The sequence below is a fragment of the Nuphar pumila genome, chromosome 6 (genome assembly GCF_984573655.1).
Source record: "Nuphar pumila chromosome 6, dmNupPumi1.hap1.1, whole genome shotgun sequence".
In the NCBI taxonomy this organism is placed as follows: Eukaryota; Viridiplantae; Streptophyta; class Magnoliopsida; order Nymphaeales; family Nymphaeaceae; genus Nuphar; species Nuphar pumila.
Window position 1 is genome coordinate 92,697,959 of NC_143254.1, and position 14,059 is coordinate 92,712,017.

Here is a 14,059-nt window from a genome sequence, read left to right on the forward strand (position 1 = left end):
TGATTCGAGATAATCACATGCATCATGTTGGCACAAGGTACTGCTGTTTCAAAAGATAGAGTAAAGTTGATAAACTTTACATCTTTGTGAAACACTCCTGTTGAGGCTTCTATTGAGGAGCTATACTCCCTTCATCCTAGAGTACTTGTAGTCGTGCACGACACGTCTTGTACTGCGATGATCGGATGAGACGGTCGTGCGACCTCGAACAACGCTAAATGCAAAATGCTGTAATCACATAAATGGCCTCACATTCGCCTTCACAGGCAAGATGCTCGAGTGGTTTAAAGACCACAGCATAGAATGGGTCGTTAGTTAACCAACCCCTAACGCACCCGTTCGCTTCTGGTTGTCTGTCAAGGGAGAGGACAGATCGGTACAAAAACTCCAATGGACAGGTTGTTAACAACCACCCCACGGGCAAAGATCCGGCCTCCCCAGTCATTGGAGTTAGAGGATAAGGGTTACACAAGTTAGCTCAACACTTCTGCAGAAGTTGGATGCATCCGTGACACTGCTTTTCAGCCTCTGGGGAATCCTCTCTCGGCTAATGCCGTCCCCTTTGGAGCGGACTCAACTAGCTATTCGGGTTATCAAAAATACATAGAATAACAGACGCCCGAACTAGTCTCAGTTGTTTCTATGTTTTGCCTGCGCATACCCGCAGGCCAGTAATTATCAAAACATAAGGTTTGTTCACATTGGTCACGGGTCGTGAGTTTCACTTGCACTACTGATTCACTTGCACTACTGATTCACTTGCACTACTGCTTCGCTTGCACTACTGCTTCGCCTGCACTACTAATTTGTTTGCTTGCTCGATAGTTCAGTTTGCTACTCGTTGAACTGTGCACGCCTGTCAAGGCGTTACTCTAGTTGGTTAAACTGCTTACGCAGTTCTTTGCGGAGTAATAAGGAGTTTCTCATACTAGTTAAATGCTTATAATAGTAGCATTATGTCAGTTGCTACATATTAGCATGTGACTTGCTTTATTCTTTGGTCGAACTGTTTGGTGCTTATTGTAGCGTAGCACTTGTTGGCTTGCATCTCTTATGATTGATGTGATTGCATACAGCTCATAATCTACGAACTGGTGGCAACTAGGATTGATGTGGCCGCTTGTCTTATAAGCTGCTTACATATTGTGATATAAATGTTGCCGTATGATTGCTTATGAATGGTTTGTGATGTAACGGTTTATGCCTTACGATTAATTTAATTACTTGTTGATGGACTGAGCCATTCTATGGTAATTATATGTTTTACGAGCATTGTCATGAGTGCTTGTCTTATTCAGTTGTTTTGTTTGGCTGACGGGTAGAGTTAGTTACCCTTCGCCCATAGAATCAACTGAATTGCCATATCTGCGCGTTCTCATGTGTCGTTTACACATGCTTTGAGGGCCTATTTGAGGATTGTAATATTCCTCGTGGCAATCATACGATGCGTAGGATTATATGCTTCTGCGCGGAGTGATACAATGCATATTGCTGATATACATGCTTGTGCCCATATTGTGGCTACTGACCTCGAGAGCAGTCAACTGTTCGGAGCAGTCGATTGTATAGATGCGTGTATCACCGAGTAGGGTGTCTGACGAGCACCTGATCTCCAAAGGATTATCTGCGAGGGCGTGTATGATCAAGACCAGGTACTCGGCTAGAGTGGTAGATTCTTTGTGAGGATGTACACTGTCCACGAATGGGTAGCCGCAAGGACGGTGAACTCCTGTGAGGAAGTGTATGGTCCAAGATCAGGTATACCATCTAGAGCGGAATTCCTTGTGAGGTTATACATTTCCCAGACCAGGTGATCCGGCGTTGATCTTGTTGTTGGTATTAGTAGCTATCGACCCCAAGAGCGGTCTTTTGTGTTGATGTGTGTATCGCAATGATTTTCATTGGATATGGCATATGTTGGGGATCGTTTTCCCAAAGGTTTCGCTGTGAGGTTATACATTTCCCAGATCGGGTGACCCGGCTAGAGTGGGAGATTTCTGTGAGAATGTACACTGTCCACGAATGGGTAGCTGCAAAGACGGTGAACTCCTGTGAGGAAGTGTAGGGTCCAAGATCAGGTATACCCTCTAGGGAGGTAATTCCTTGTTCGGTCGTATAACTCCCGGACCGAACGATCCGACGTGGATCTTGTGTTTTCGCTTACCATAAAAAGTTATGGTGAGCTGTGACGATCTTCTGAGATTGTTTGTGATAGCCAACTATGAATTCATAGTTTCAGCTTTCTGTTTTATCATGATTACATGCATGACTCCGATGTGAGAATCAGATCGTTAGTGATTTGAGTTAGTGATCATGTTTTGGACCTTCTACGGAAGGGTGAGCTTCTCTGAGAAGGTATGACGCCTTAGTGCGTCATAACCGGTAACAGTTAGCCGCGTAAGACTTTGAGAGATGAGAATAGATTAAGGTTGTTCAGGACAAAGCGTTTGTTAGAAGTAGTGAGCGACAAACGATGTCCTGATGGTGATTAGATGCAGAGACCTCGTTCTAGGAACGAGGACAAGCTTGTTGCGTAGTAGTTCACAGCTTACGATCAAATTGATCGTATGCTGTGTTGGTCAGTTGCACTGCTTACTTGCTTTGAACTGCTTACTTGCTTTGAACTGCTTACTTGCGTTGAAGTGCTTACTGTTTGCACTACTTACGCATTTGCACTGCTTACTCGCTTGCACTACTTACTCGCTCGCACGCCTTATTCGCTTGTACTGCTTACGTGTTTGCACTATTCACCTACTTGCATTGCTTACCTGTTTAACTGCATATCTGCTTTAAACTGCGTAGCCTACTGAATTAAATGTACTTAATTCAGTTCCTTGTAGTCTTTCTTGTGCACCTACTAGTTTTTCGCGAAACTAACTCATTCTATGGGTACAGGTGATGATTAGGTACACTACGGGCGATGGCGCGATTGCAAGATGGCTTCAAGACTTCTTCTTCCTGCTCTTAGCTCGCGTCCTGGACGCTTGGGTTTGTATCGGATTTCCCTTAGGATATCCGAATCTTGTGAGTTTTGGTTCTTTTAGCTAACGTGCCCAAAGTTGTCAGCTTGCCTTATGATTTACCAAAGAAAAGTCTTTCGCTGATTACATAAACAAACTCTGAAGGAAAGAGATATTTCTAGTCTCTTGCCTGTTTTTCTGAAAAGGGTTCGCAAGTTTGAAATTTAGGGTGTTACACCTTAGTTTTACTTGCCGAACAAGGTTTTGAGTCAGAAAAGATTCCATCCTGGTTTTGCCTACATGAACTGGCTGATCTCGAACTCTAGAGAGTAGTGTGGATGCTCTATGGGAGCTGCTTTATCGAGTTGCCCACATAAGAAGGAATTCAAGCATGACCAAGTAAAAAAGTTCTAATAGTTACTAAACAAATAAGAACAGTGATAAGGTGTCCAAGAAAGAACCAAAAACTCGAACTATGTTTAGGACAGTGTTACTGCATGTGTCTGAGCCAGAAGGCTCAAGTCTCCATTATGTCATGCTGAAACTTTGTATTTAATTCGGGGTGTAAACTACCCTGTATGCTTTCTTTTTCTTTTCACTTATTTTTTAAAAATGCTTGCCAAAATCTCTCTCTCTCTCTCTCTCTCTCTCTCTCTCTCAATCCAATATTCTTTCATTACATTTAAGACCAGTGTTGAAGAGATTTTCAGGGAGTTTGAAGAAATACAAAAACTGAACTTCAAAGAAAATGAATTTTAAAGGAGTTGTGTATTCCGTCGATTGTTTGGAAGCATAAGAAACCTTTTCAAGAATTGAGACTTTCAAGTCTTGATTCCTCACCATGTGTAGTTGTAAGTAAAGGTGGACAATGAGTCAGACAGCCTGGTCCAGACCGTCATAGGCCGAGCTTAGGCCTATAAATTAGGTCCAAGTTTGACCTGAACCAAGCTGAAATGGATTGGGCCTCAGCCTGACTTGACTCGTATATATATAACATAATATATAATATAATAAGCCCTGCTTGATCCAATTAGGCCCATCGGCATAATGGGCAGGCTGTGAGAGGTTTTCTCGACTGGTCGGTCCGAACCGGCTTGTTGGCTTAACTTATTAATTTATGAGCCGGGCTTTGATAGGGCCGGTTGGGTCAATGGACTGGGCTTTGATTGAGTCGGTTGACCCGGTCTATTAGCAGGTCGACCTGGCTCATTGCTCATCACTAGTTGTTAGCCTCTTAACTACGCCATTATTAAAGTTAATAATGAAGTAAAATGGGTGAATATAGGATTTACTGAGGTAAATAGGGTAAAAAATTTGCACCATCATAAATTTAAGAACCTACCAAAATCCTTATGATCTAAGAAGTTGTAAATACCTCATCTTTACCAGAGGAGCTGAAATTTGAAATTTTTGGTATTTGAAGTTGGCTGACTCCCAATTAACAGTTACGCTTCCCTTCATTTCCCTCTCCCAAACACACTCCAAATCCGTTTAGACCCTGTCACATCATGTAACCATCTCCAACACCCTCTTAACTCCTCAGAGATCCAAAAGCATGTTGGTGTTAAGTGACTTTTGGAAAGTGATTTGATTACATCCTTAATCCCCATATATCTCTGATCACAACTTGAAAAGAAATTATCCAAGCTATTATTTGCAAATTTGACCTGCCCCCATGATCGAAGAGTACGATTGATTACCCCTGAAACCAGGTGATTCATATATGAAAAAGAAGGCATACTTGTTCCCAATTCATTGAAGGCAATCTGCATAAAATAAAGAGGTGGTTGTCTGTCTCTTGCTTCCAATTACATAAGATACAACGGTTTGCAAGAGAATAGCCAAGTCGTTGTGATCTATGTTGAGTACTCAGTTTAACAGAAATGGCCAGCCTTAGGGCCTGTTTGGAATCTGTAGCTGTGATGGGCGTTTATGCATTTGAAGAAGTGGCAGCTGTCAAATACATGATTTTAGTGTAAATACAAAGAAGAAAGAGCCTCACTTTCCATCCCAAATGCATTAAACGCCAATCCCAGCGCCGAGATTCCAAACATGACCATTTGGTAGTTTGCCCAAGATTTTTACCTCGGGACCACCAAATGCATAAACGCCCATCTCACCGCCAAGATTCCAAACAGGCCCTTAAGGTAATTTCATAATCTGTCACAAGCATTAGCCAGTCTCAAGATGAAATGAACCAACCATGTAGAAAAACTTGCATGTATTTCATAATCTCACTATCTAAAAACTCATGTTGGAACAAATCATATAAAACCACATTCAAAATGTTAGACCCACAAAAATATCATGGAAATATGAGAAAAAAAATGGTGTTTACGACCAGATAGAATGTACAATCGATTGCAGTCATTATACAAAATATTTACCCACAAAACAGAATCACACCCATGATCAGGCCGTCCAAACTCATGCAGCAAACCAAGTTGAACAGTTATTTTTCAAGCTAATGTCACATTGTTTTTGGAAAAATCTCGATTAGAAAAGTCTCCCGATGAAGTAAAACCTTTTGTTTTCCACAACACAAAAATATATTACTTATGAACTATATAAAGTAAAACTTAAAATATAATCACTAAACAAAATACAAAATTTTAAAGAATAATATCAGCCTTTTTTCCCAGTCCAAACCGATTATCTCAAGACTTAGGCTCTGTTTGGAAACTAGCAGTCGGAAGTAGCTGGAGAAGGGACTATGAAATCCACAAGATTTGTAGATTTCTTTTTATATTTATACGAAGAAACTGCCCCCAGGATCAGAGATCTAGTCACACTGGTTTTGCATGCCTTACTTGTGGTCACTGTCCTGGCAGTGTAAAACTCCGTGGGCTTAACCCTTGCCCCCCACAAATTTGGTGGATTTAGTATTTACCACCTGCTTGTTTGGAAGCACCATCAAAATTCTTGCTTGCCATTTTCAAGCTGTTTGGGATAAATGCGGATTTCATAGTAGACTTTCCAGCTACCTGTTTCCAAATAGATATAGAAATGTTGTAAATGTGGTATTTTTATTAATTTGCCATGTGAGAGGTCAGTACCAATGAAGTAGGATAATGTATCTTTGTAATTTTACGACACTTTTTCATAAATTGAAATCATATATTCCTGTCAATATGTGCAGTTAAGATATCATTTTCAAGAATGAAAGTCGAATGTTTGGTGTATTAACATTTTTGGAAAATAGTAATCAACAAGAAAGCAAGAACACAAATTGTTGAACCTGGTTTACATTTTACAGGCATTTCTTCAAACACTTGGAAAGCAAATATGATGATAAAGCAGCCATATGTGAGTTGAATTCAGTTTTCATTAGTAGGCATTTCTTGAAACATTTGTTGGACATTTCGGATTGGGTCCAACCATGAGTGACCTGGTTTGACACAAGACACTCTTAATGAAGGCATTAGTGGGGAGGGGGTTACGTGAACGTAAAAGGTTCACATATATGAATGACATGCATGTAACCCCCCACTCTCCTCTCACAATAAATTGTGGCATGCTTGCTTGATGAGTGCAACCAAAGTATTCTCGTTCTCTCAATTGGGTTTAGGGTTTTGTTCATCATCGACTTGATGGTCTTAGCTCATCGTGGGCATAGATAGGCTGAGGAGAATGCCAAGCACCCCCGCCAATGCTCCTTTTATTCATTACCACTATGGCAGCTACCGATATGTGTTTTTGTTTTTAATATTTATTAAAATTAGTTGTATACGAATACCATGTCAATTGTCAAGGGTATTTTGTCAAGGTTTTTTTTAGTCTTTTTATAAACTTGTACTTAGCACAGTCCATTGGAGACTGAAATGTATTTTTATTTTTTTACTTTTTGACTTTTTAGTTTTGTCATATTATGACTATTGGGAAACACAATCCAACTAGTCGTTGGACTGCCTCCCAATCCTCAAGTGAGGCTCTATAAATAGAGCCTCACTCTTCTCTTGTATGTCAATGCTCTTAGTAGCATTTGTGTGGAATATATAAAGATCACTTTATTTTTATAGGTTTTTGTGTTTTTTTGTTATTTTTATAGTCATTTTGCTTATCTCCTTTGTGAGATTATATTCGGTCTATTAAAGACATTGTCCTTGTGATTGTATAAGCTTCTTATTGGCACTATATTTGTGCATTTTTGGTTTATTTTATGGTATCAGAGCTCGGATCTTGAAGAAGGTGAATCACATGACTATTCTACATTAACGAGTGTTCTTCAATCATTGGTCCTCTTCTAACTCTTATACTAAAAAATCCTTGTAATTATTATTTGAGAAAGAGAATATGTCATCATCATTGCCTACAAGCTCAATGAAAATAATTACTTGATGTGGGCGACGACAATGAAGAATCACATCAAGGGTAAGAAATTGTGGGGCTTTGTTAGTGGTTCCACTAATGAACTACAACTCAAATTAACTAGAAGAGAAGGAGATCAAGTCAAGGCCTTGTCTGAAGAGGAAAAGGAAAAAGCTTTGCAATATTACAAAAACAAGATGGAAGATTGAAGCAATGCACAAATACTCTCATGATTTATGAATACTATAGAGTTTAAAATCACCATCAACATCATCAAGTTCAAGAAGGCATGTGATGCATGGAGCTTTCTAAAGAGTACATTTATTCAAAAAGACATGGCTAGACTATATTATCTTCAAGATAAGGCATGTAATTTAAAACAAGATAAAAGTATAAGAGACTTTTATGATATTTTATCTGTTATTTGAGATGAATTAGTCATGTTAAAACCAAAATAAGAAGCACTACAAGAAAAATGCGTATTAGTGACGGATGCTATCTGTCGCTACGCCATTGCTAATCTATTGCTACATATGTTAGCGACGACTTTTGCGATGGATTAGTGACGGATAGTGTCTGTCGCATAACCCTAGTCGCTACACTGCGACAGAATTTATCTGTCGCCAATCTGTCGCTACTTAGCGACGGATTAGCGATGGATTATGTCTGTTGTTAATCTGCCGCTAATTAAATAGAGACTGATTTGGTTATGCGGTGGAATTTAATCTGTCACTACTATTTAGCGAGAGATACGCATCTGTCGCTAATGTCCATCGCTAATTTGGCGACGGACATTAGTGACAGATTTAATTTTGTCTCAAACTGACGACTGCTTTAAATTGGAGACGGAGTAGCGACAGATATTATCTGTCGCTAAGTTTTTAAAATATATATATATATATATATTTTAATTTTTTGAAACTCGATAAAAAGATTTCGTTATACAATCATATAACCTGCTTATAAAAAACAAAATACACATAAAAAATACATATGCAGGTAGAACAAATGTAACACAAGTTCTAAGTTAGGCAAACTTTAACAACCAAATATAGTCATTGCCAAGTTATAATTAGTTACAAGTATGTCAAAGAAATTAAACAAATGAATCTAATTCTTGTTAAGATTTTGGGCATCATCCTCTTCATTTTGTCGATCTGTGCCACCCTCCATGCCTACATCAGCTCCTCTACGCTGATCATCTCCAGCATCCTACAAGAGAAAAAAAATGTTAGTATTTATAAACAAAATATAATAAAATAAATTATATGCAATGCACCTAATCTAATGCAACAAAGTAAATTGTTGAATGACACAGAGAATAACAATAAACTGAAGGACATTAACAAAATTCAAATATGTGTTATAAGACTGAAAAAAAATATACAGTGACTCAATCATGCAGATATGTGTTTTAAGTTTGTCAAAAAATTTCACAGTGATTCACGCATGCATATATAGTTTATAAGGTTGTCAAATAAATGTGTTATGTATCACAATCATGCATATATGTGTTACAAGACAGTAAAAAAACTTCCATAGTAATGAAATCATGCTTATATGTGTTCTAAGGCAGTCAAAAAACTTTATATGTGATTCAATTATGCCTATCATGTTCTAAAGCAGTCAAAAAATTTTATAGTTATTCAATCATGCATATATGTATTATAAGGCATTAAAAAACTTTCATATATGCTAATATCAAACTCATATGTGTTATAAGGCATTAAAAAACTTTCATATATGCTAATATCAGGCTCATATGTGTTATAAGGCATTAAAAAACTTTCATATATGATAATATCAGGCTCATATGTGTTCTAAGGTTATCATAATGATGAAAGTATGTCTGTATGTGTTCTAAGGTTGTCAAAAAACTTTTATAGTGATTAAATCATGCAAATATGTGTTATAAGGCACTAAAAAATTTTTATAGTGATGAATTCATGCATATATCTGTTGTAAGGTTGTAAAAAAACTTTCATAGTGATTCAATCATGCGTATATGTGTTATAAGGGTGTCAAAAAAATTATATAGTGAATCAATCATGCATATATGTGTTATAAGATGTCAAAAAAATTTATAGTGAGGCAATCATGCATATATGTATTCAATCATGCATATACTAGCTTGAAATCTAACGACATGAAACAAATGACATGAATTTTTATACCTGACGAGCATCAGAGCTCATGTTGAATGCAGACGAATTTCCCCTGTCCTGAAAAAAGTTGTATAACTCATTACAGACAATGTTGGGAATGAATTCATTTAAAAAGTATTGCATTTTGTTCTTAAGACGCTGACAGACATCATTCCAAGACATAGCAGGGTAAATCGGACGTTGGGAGTTGATGCTGGCGGGAGAACTCTGAGAGTCGTGGTTGCAAGAGGCAACGACTGGTGTGGTGTTTATGTTACTTCCAAACCCGAACACACGACCCTTTTGGGGTTCACCAGTTACAGTCACCCATACTGCTGGATCAAAAGGCGGATGCTGAGTGGAGTCATCGTCATATCGTTGTACCATTTGTTTCTCATATGACTCTTACAAAGTAATGATTAAAATATGAATTAATAATTTAGAATTATAATGTTTATGATAACGTAATTCAAAGTAACTTGTATATTACAATGTTTATTAATACAATAAATACATACCGTTGTCACTCTCGCCTTCTCTGATACAAAATATTCCGTGCTCTTACGTTTATGTGTTTCAACAAACACATTCTTGTAAATGAGCATCAGACATGTTAAATGATAAAAAAACTATTAATAAGTATGCTGGAATACTTACAAATTTGACTATATATATATATTGATGAGTTACCATTCTCTTCTGATGGCTCTCAAAAGTCCTAGATCCACCTGTGTGTAGATGAGCATCGGATATCTTCGCTCGATTTTGTGCAGCCATTACTGAGCGGTTTCGAAATTCATTGCTCGCTTATTTATCGCACATGCCCTCCTAATAATCTCTCATGATAGTAGAAGGCCCATGGCCCTTCCACTGCAGTAGATCATCTATCTCACCAGCTACTTTTTTTGTTGCAGTCTTCATATTATGCAGCATGTCGAAAAATCGATTGGCAGCCACCTTCTGCCACACTACCCTCACATTTTTCTCTTTGTTTGTAGTCGCGAAGCGATGAGAAGTCTACAAATACTTTCAAAAAGTTAGCACACATAAATATGAAATACTTCTTGTTATGATAAACGATTGCATACCATGAATGAGGATATTAATCTGTCCAACACCTCTCTCGGGTACTCTTTCCATTGCACTACCGGTCCTGAAAGATGATGCAATAATGACTTTGTAATTTCTCGTATTGCTTCTTGCTGCTCAAACCTCGCACTGCACATGAATTGATATACATTAACAATCGACTGTCGATATACACTTTTTATAAGTTAAGTATTAGACAAGTGACAATGAAATACTTACGATCGACTATCGATATATATTATTTGAATTACTCATCGTGTGTCACACTGAAAAGACCCTACATCCGACGTAGGTAGGTCATGTATAGGCGAAACAACATCTACAAGACAATGAGTTAAAAATTTACACAATGCACATTTAAACTAATCAAGTATACAAATATTTAAATGATATACCTATCAAAGCAACCTGTGAAGATGAAGGCTGAGACTGACTACCACTGAGTGCTCGACGACTGTGACCTCCACGAACCATATTCTAACAAATAAAAAACATCATGCAATACATTCAAACATTGCAATACATTTCAATACATTCAAATCATTCACATCAAATATTGCAATACATTAAAACATAAGATATCTTTATGAACCTACATTAAAACATAAGGTATCAAATATTGCAATACTTATCCTTAACTTGCAATACAATTGAATCAGTTACACAACTTTATATCTTCATGGATACATAATCAAATAAAAAAAAACTTCATGCAAGATATTCAAATATTGCAATACATTCAAATAATTCTAACATGTTATAATACCATCAATTCAGTAGTTAAAACCTATCGAAGATACATAATCAAATAAAAAATAACTTCATGCAATATATTCAAACATTGCAATATATTTTAATACATTCAAATCATTCTAGTCATTCAGATCAAATACAAATATGTATTATAAGATGTATTTTACTAGCTCGAGAATGATTCATCATCACTTGTTTAACTTTCATACTCTTCTTCTTCCTCCTCCTTCTCTTCATCATCATCTTCCTCATTTAGCACCCATCCACTTGGTATATCATTTGGATCACATTCTTCCATGCATGTGCCATCGGACAATGGAGATATGACATGCATACCGTGTGCGACATCATGACCATAAGAGAAGTCATACATATCATCTGATTGATAGTAATCACCCTCTTTAGCAATCTTGTCTTCCTGTAACTGATCATACTCGGGGTATGGTTTAGACTTCACCTTACAAACTTCCCACCATTTATTTTTATCTGACTTCCTTGTACTCGGATATGAAGTATAGTAAACTTATTGAGCTTGCGAGGCGAATATGAATGGTTCATATGTTTCAAATGAGTTTGCGAGGCTAATATGAATGGTTCATATGTTCTAAACCTTTATTTATCATTCATCTCCATAATGCCTGAGGCTTTGTTGACTCTTGTTGTTGTGGGATCAAACCAATGACACTTGAATAAAGTTAAACTATTATTTGTGCCTAAGTAAGTCAACTTTATTATTTCTTCTATAACACCGTAGTAGTCATGTTCATTTTTACTGTAGCTGCTACCCTTGACGCACACGTCACTATTCATCGTTGACTTGATGACACCGTAGTCTTTTGTATGAAATCGATAACCATTTACGATGTACTCGTTGTAACATTGCACAACTTTGGACGGACTATTTTGTAAATCACATATTCCTTGATCTTTAACATCACCATGGCGGACCTAAAAGCATAAACAATGACTGTGATCACGACCAATTAAGTATTTTATTGTTGTTTACAGGGAAAGAATGTATACAATCGTCCTTTCCAACTCTTTCAACCATGTCACAAATTTATTTTCACGTTCTTTTTGTACTTCTGCATCAGTGAGATGTGAAAGTTTTCTTTACAACTCCAGATCAAATCGTCTGCACTTAACAAAAACTTATTTTACCGAATCATGTACGCATGTATAGAACTTAGTGTTACATATTAAGTATACTTACTCGATGTATGGGTCGATTGTTGAGCAATTAAAAAGGATATAGATTTGTGTTGTGTCTTGCTCTCGATCTTCCAAGAGTCTTGATCGGCAACTGCCAAATGCATGCCAAAGTGGTTGAAATATAGACAATTTGTCAGTTACAGTTAATTGTCCTCCATCATCATTACGAGGTGGGCATGTGTAACGTGTTGAAATGTGAGGTTCAAAGTACATAGATGAGAAATTGGAAATCTCTTCTAAAGTGTACGCCTAACAAATAGAGCCATCTACTCTTGCTTTATTCCAAACCTTTTTTTTGAGGTCAAACATACATCTGTCAACAGTATACATCTTGGATTACGATAAATTTCTCAATAGCATTGAAAAGAAAATTTTAAAAAAACATATACCTTTTAAATGGGTACATCCACCGATATTGCACAGGTCCATCAACCCTAAGTTCATATGACAAATGTATGATCACATGTTTCATAACATCAAAAAATGCTAGTGAAAAAATCTTCTCTAGCTTACAAATAGTAGTTACAATAGATTCTTCGAGATTCTTTACCTTAGATACTACAACTTTTGATGTGCATAATGTTCTAAAAAATTTACTCAACTCTGACAATACCCCCCATATAGGTTTGTCTAACATATCATGGATTGCTAGGAGTATCAATCGTTTCATAATGACATGATAATCATGGCTCTTCAACCCATATAATTGTCTCTTGTCTATCTTCACAGCCCGAGCAATGTTAGAAATGTATCTATCTGAAATCTCAACTGTCTCAACCATTGACATACCAACTTTACTTGATCTGGTTCAAGCACGTACCTTGCCTTTGGTTTCAATACTTTGCCATTATACTCTTTGAGTTCCAATTCTGGTCTTTTATATATTACTTTTAAATCCATGTGGGCCTTCGGATTATCCTTCATTTTTCCTTTCACATTCATTACCATATTAAACATATTATCAAACACATTTTTCTCTACATGCATGACATCCAAATTATGTCTTATCAATAAGGTCAACCAATATAGTAGTTCCCTAAATATAGATTTTTTTATCTAATTGTGATCCTTCCCAAATTCAATAAAGGGCGTTGGCCTACGGGCATCTGTCAGTCCACATGGAAAGTATCTCAATCTTCTTAAAATCTCTATGCCAGACAACCATGTGGGTAGATTTTCTGTTTCAGTTGTGCTTGCTCGAAACAGTCTTTTGTCGTCGAAACGGATGATCACTATGTAGAAATCGACGGTGACAATCAAACCAGCACGACTTTCTTTCATGCGTCAATCTAAATGATTTTGTATCCTCCATGCAGTACGTACATGCCAACCTCCCATGTATGCTCCAACCAGATAACATCCCATATGAAGGAAAGTCACTGATTGTCCATAAAACAACAACTTTCATATTGAAGTTTTATTTTTTGTGGGCATCGTACGTGAAAACATCGTTATCCCATAGTATTTTCAATTCATCAATCAATGACCTTAAATATACATCAACATTTTGGCCCGGAGACGTTGGACCAGGAATCAATAGAGACAAGAAAAGATTTTGACGCTTCATACACAAGCTTGGAGGAAGGTTGTATA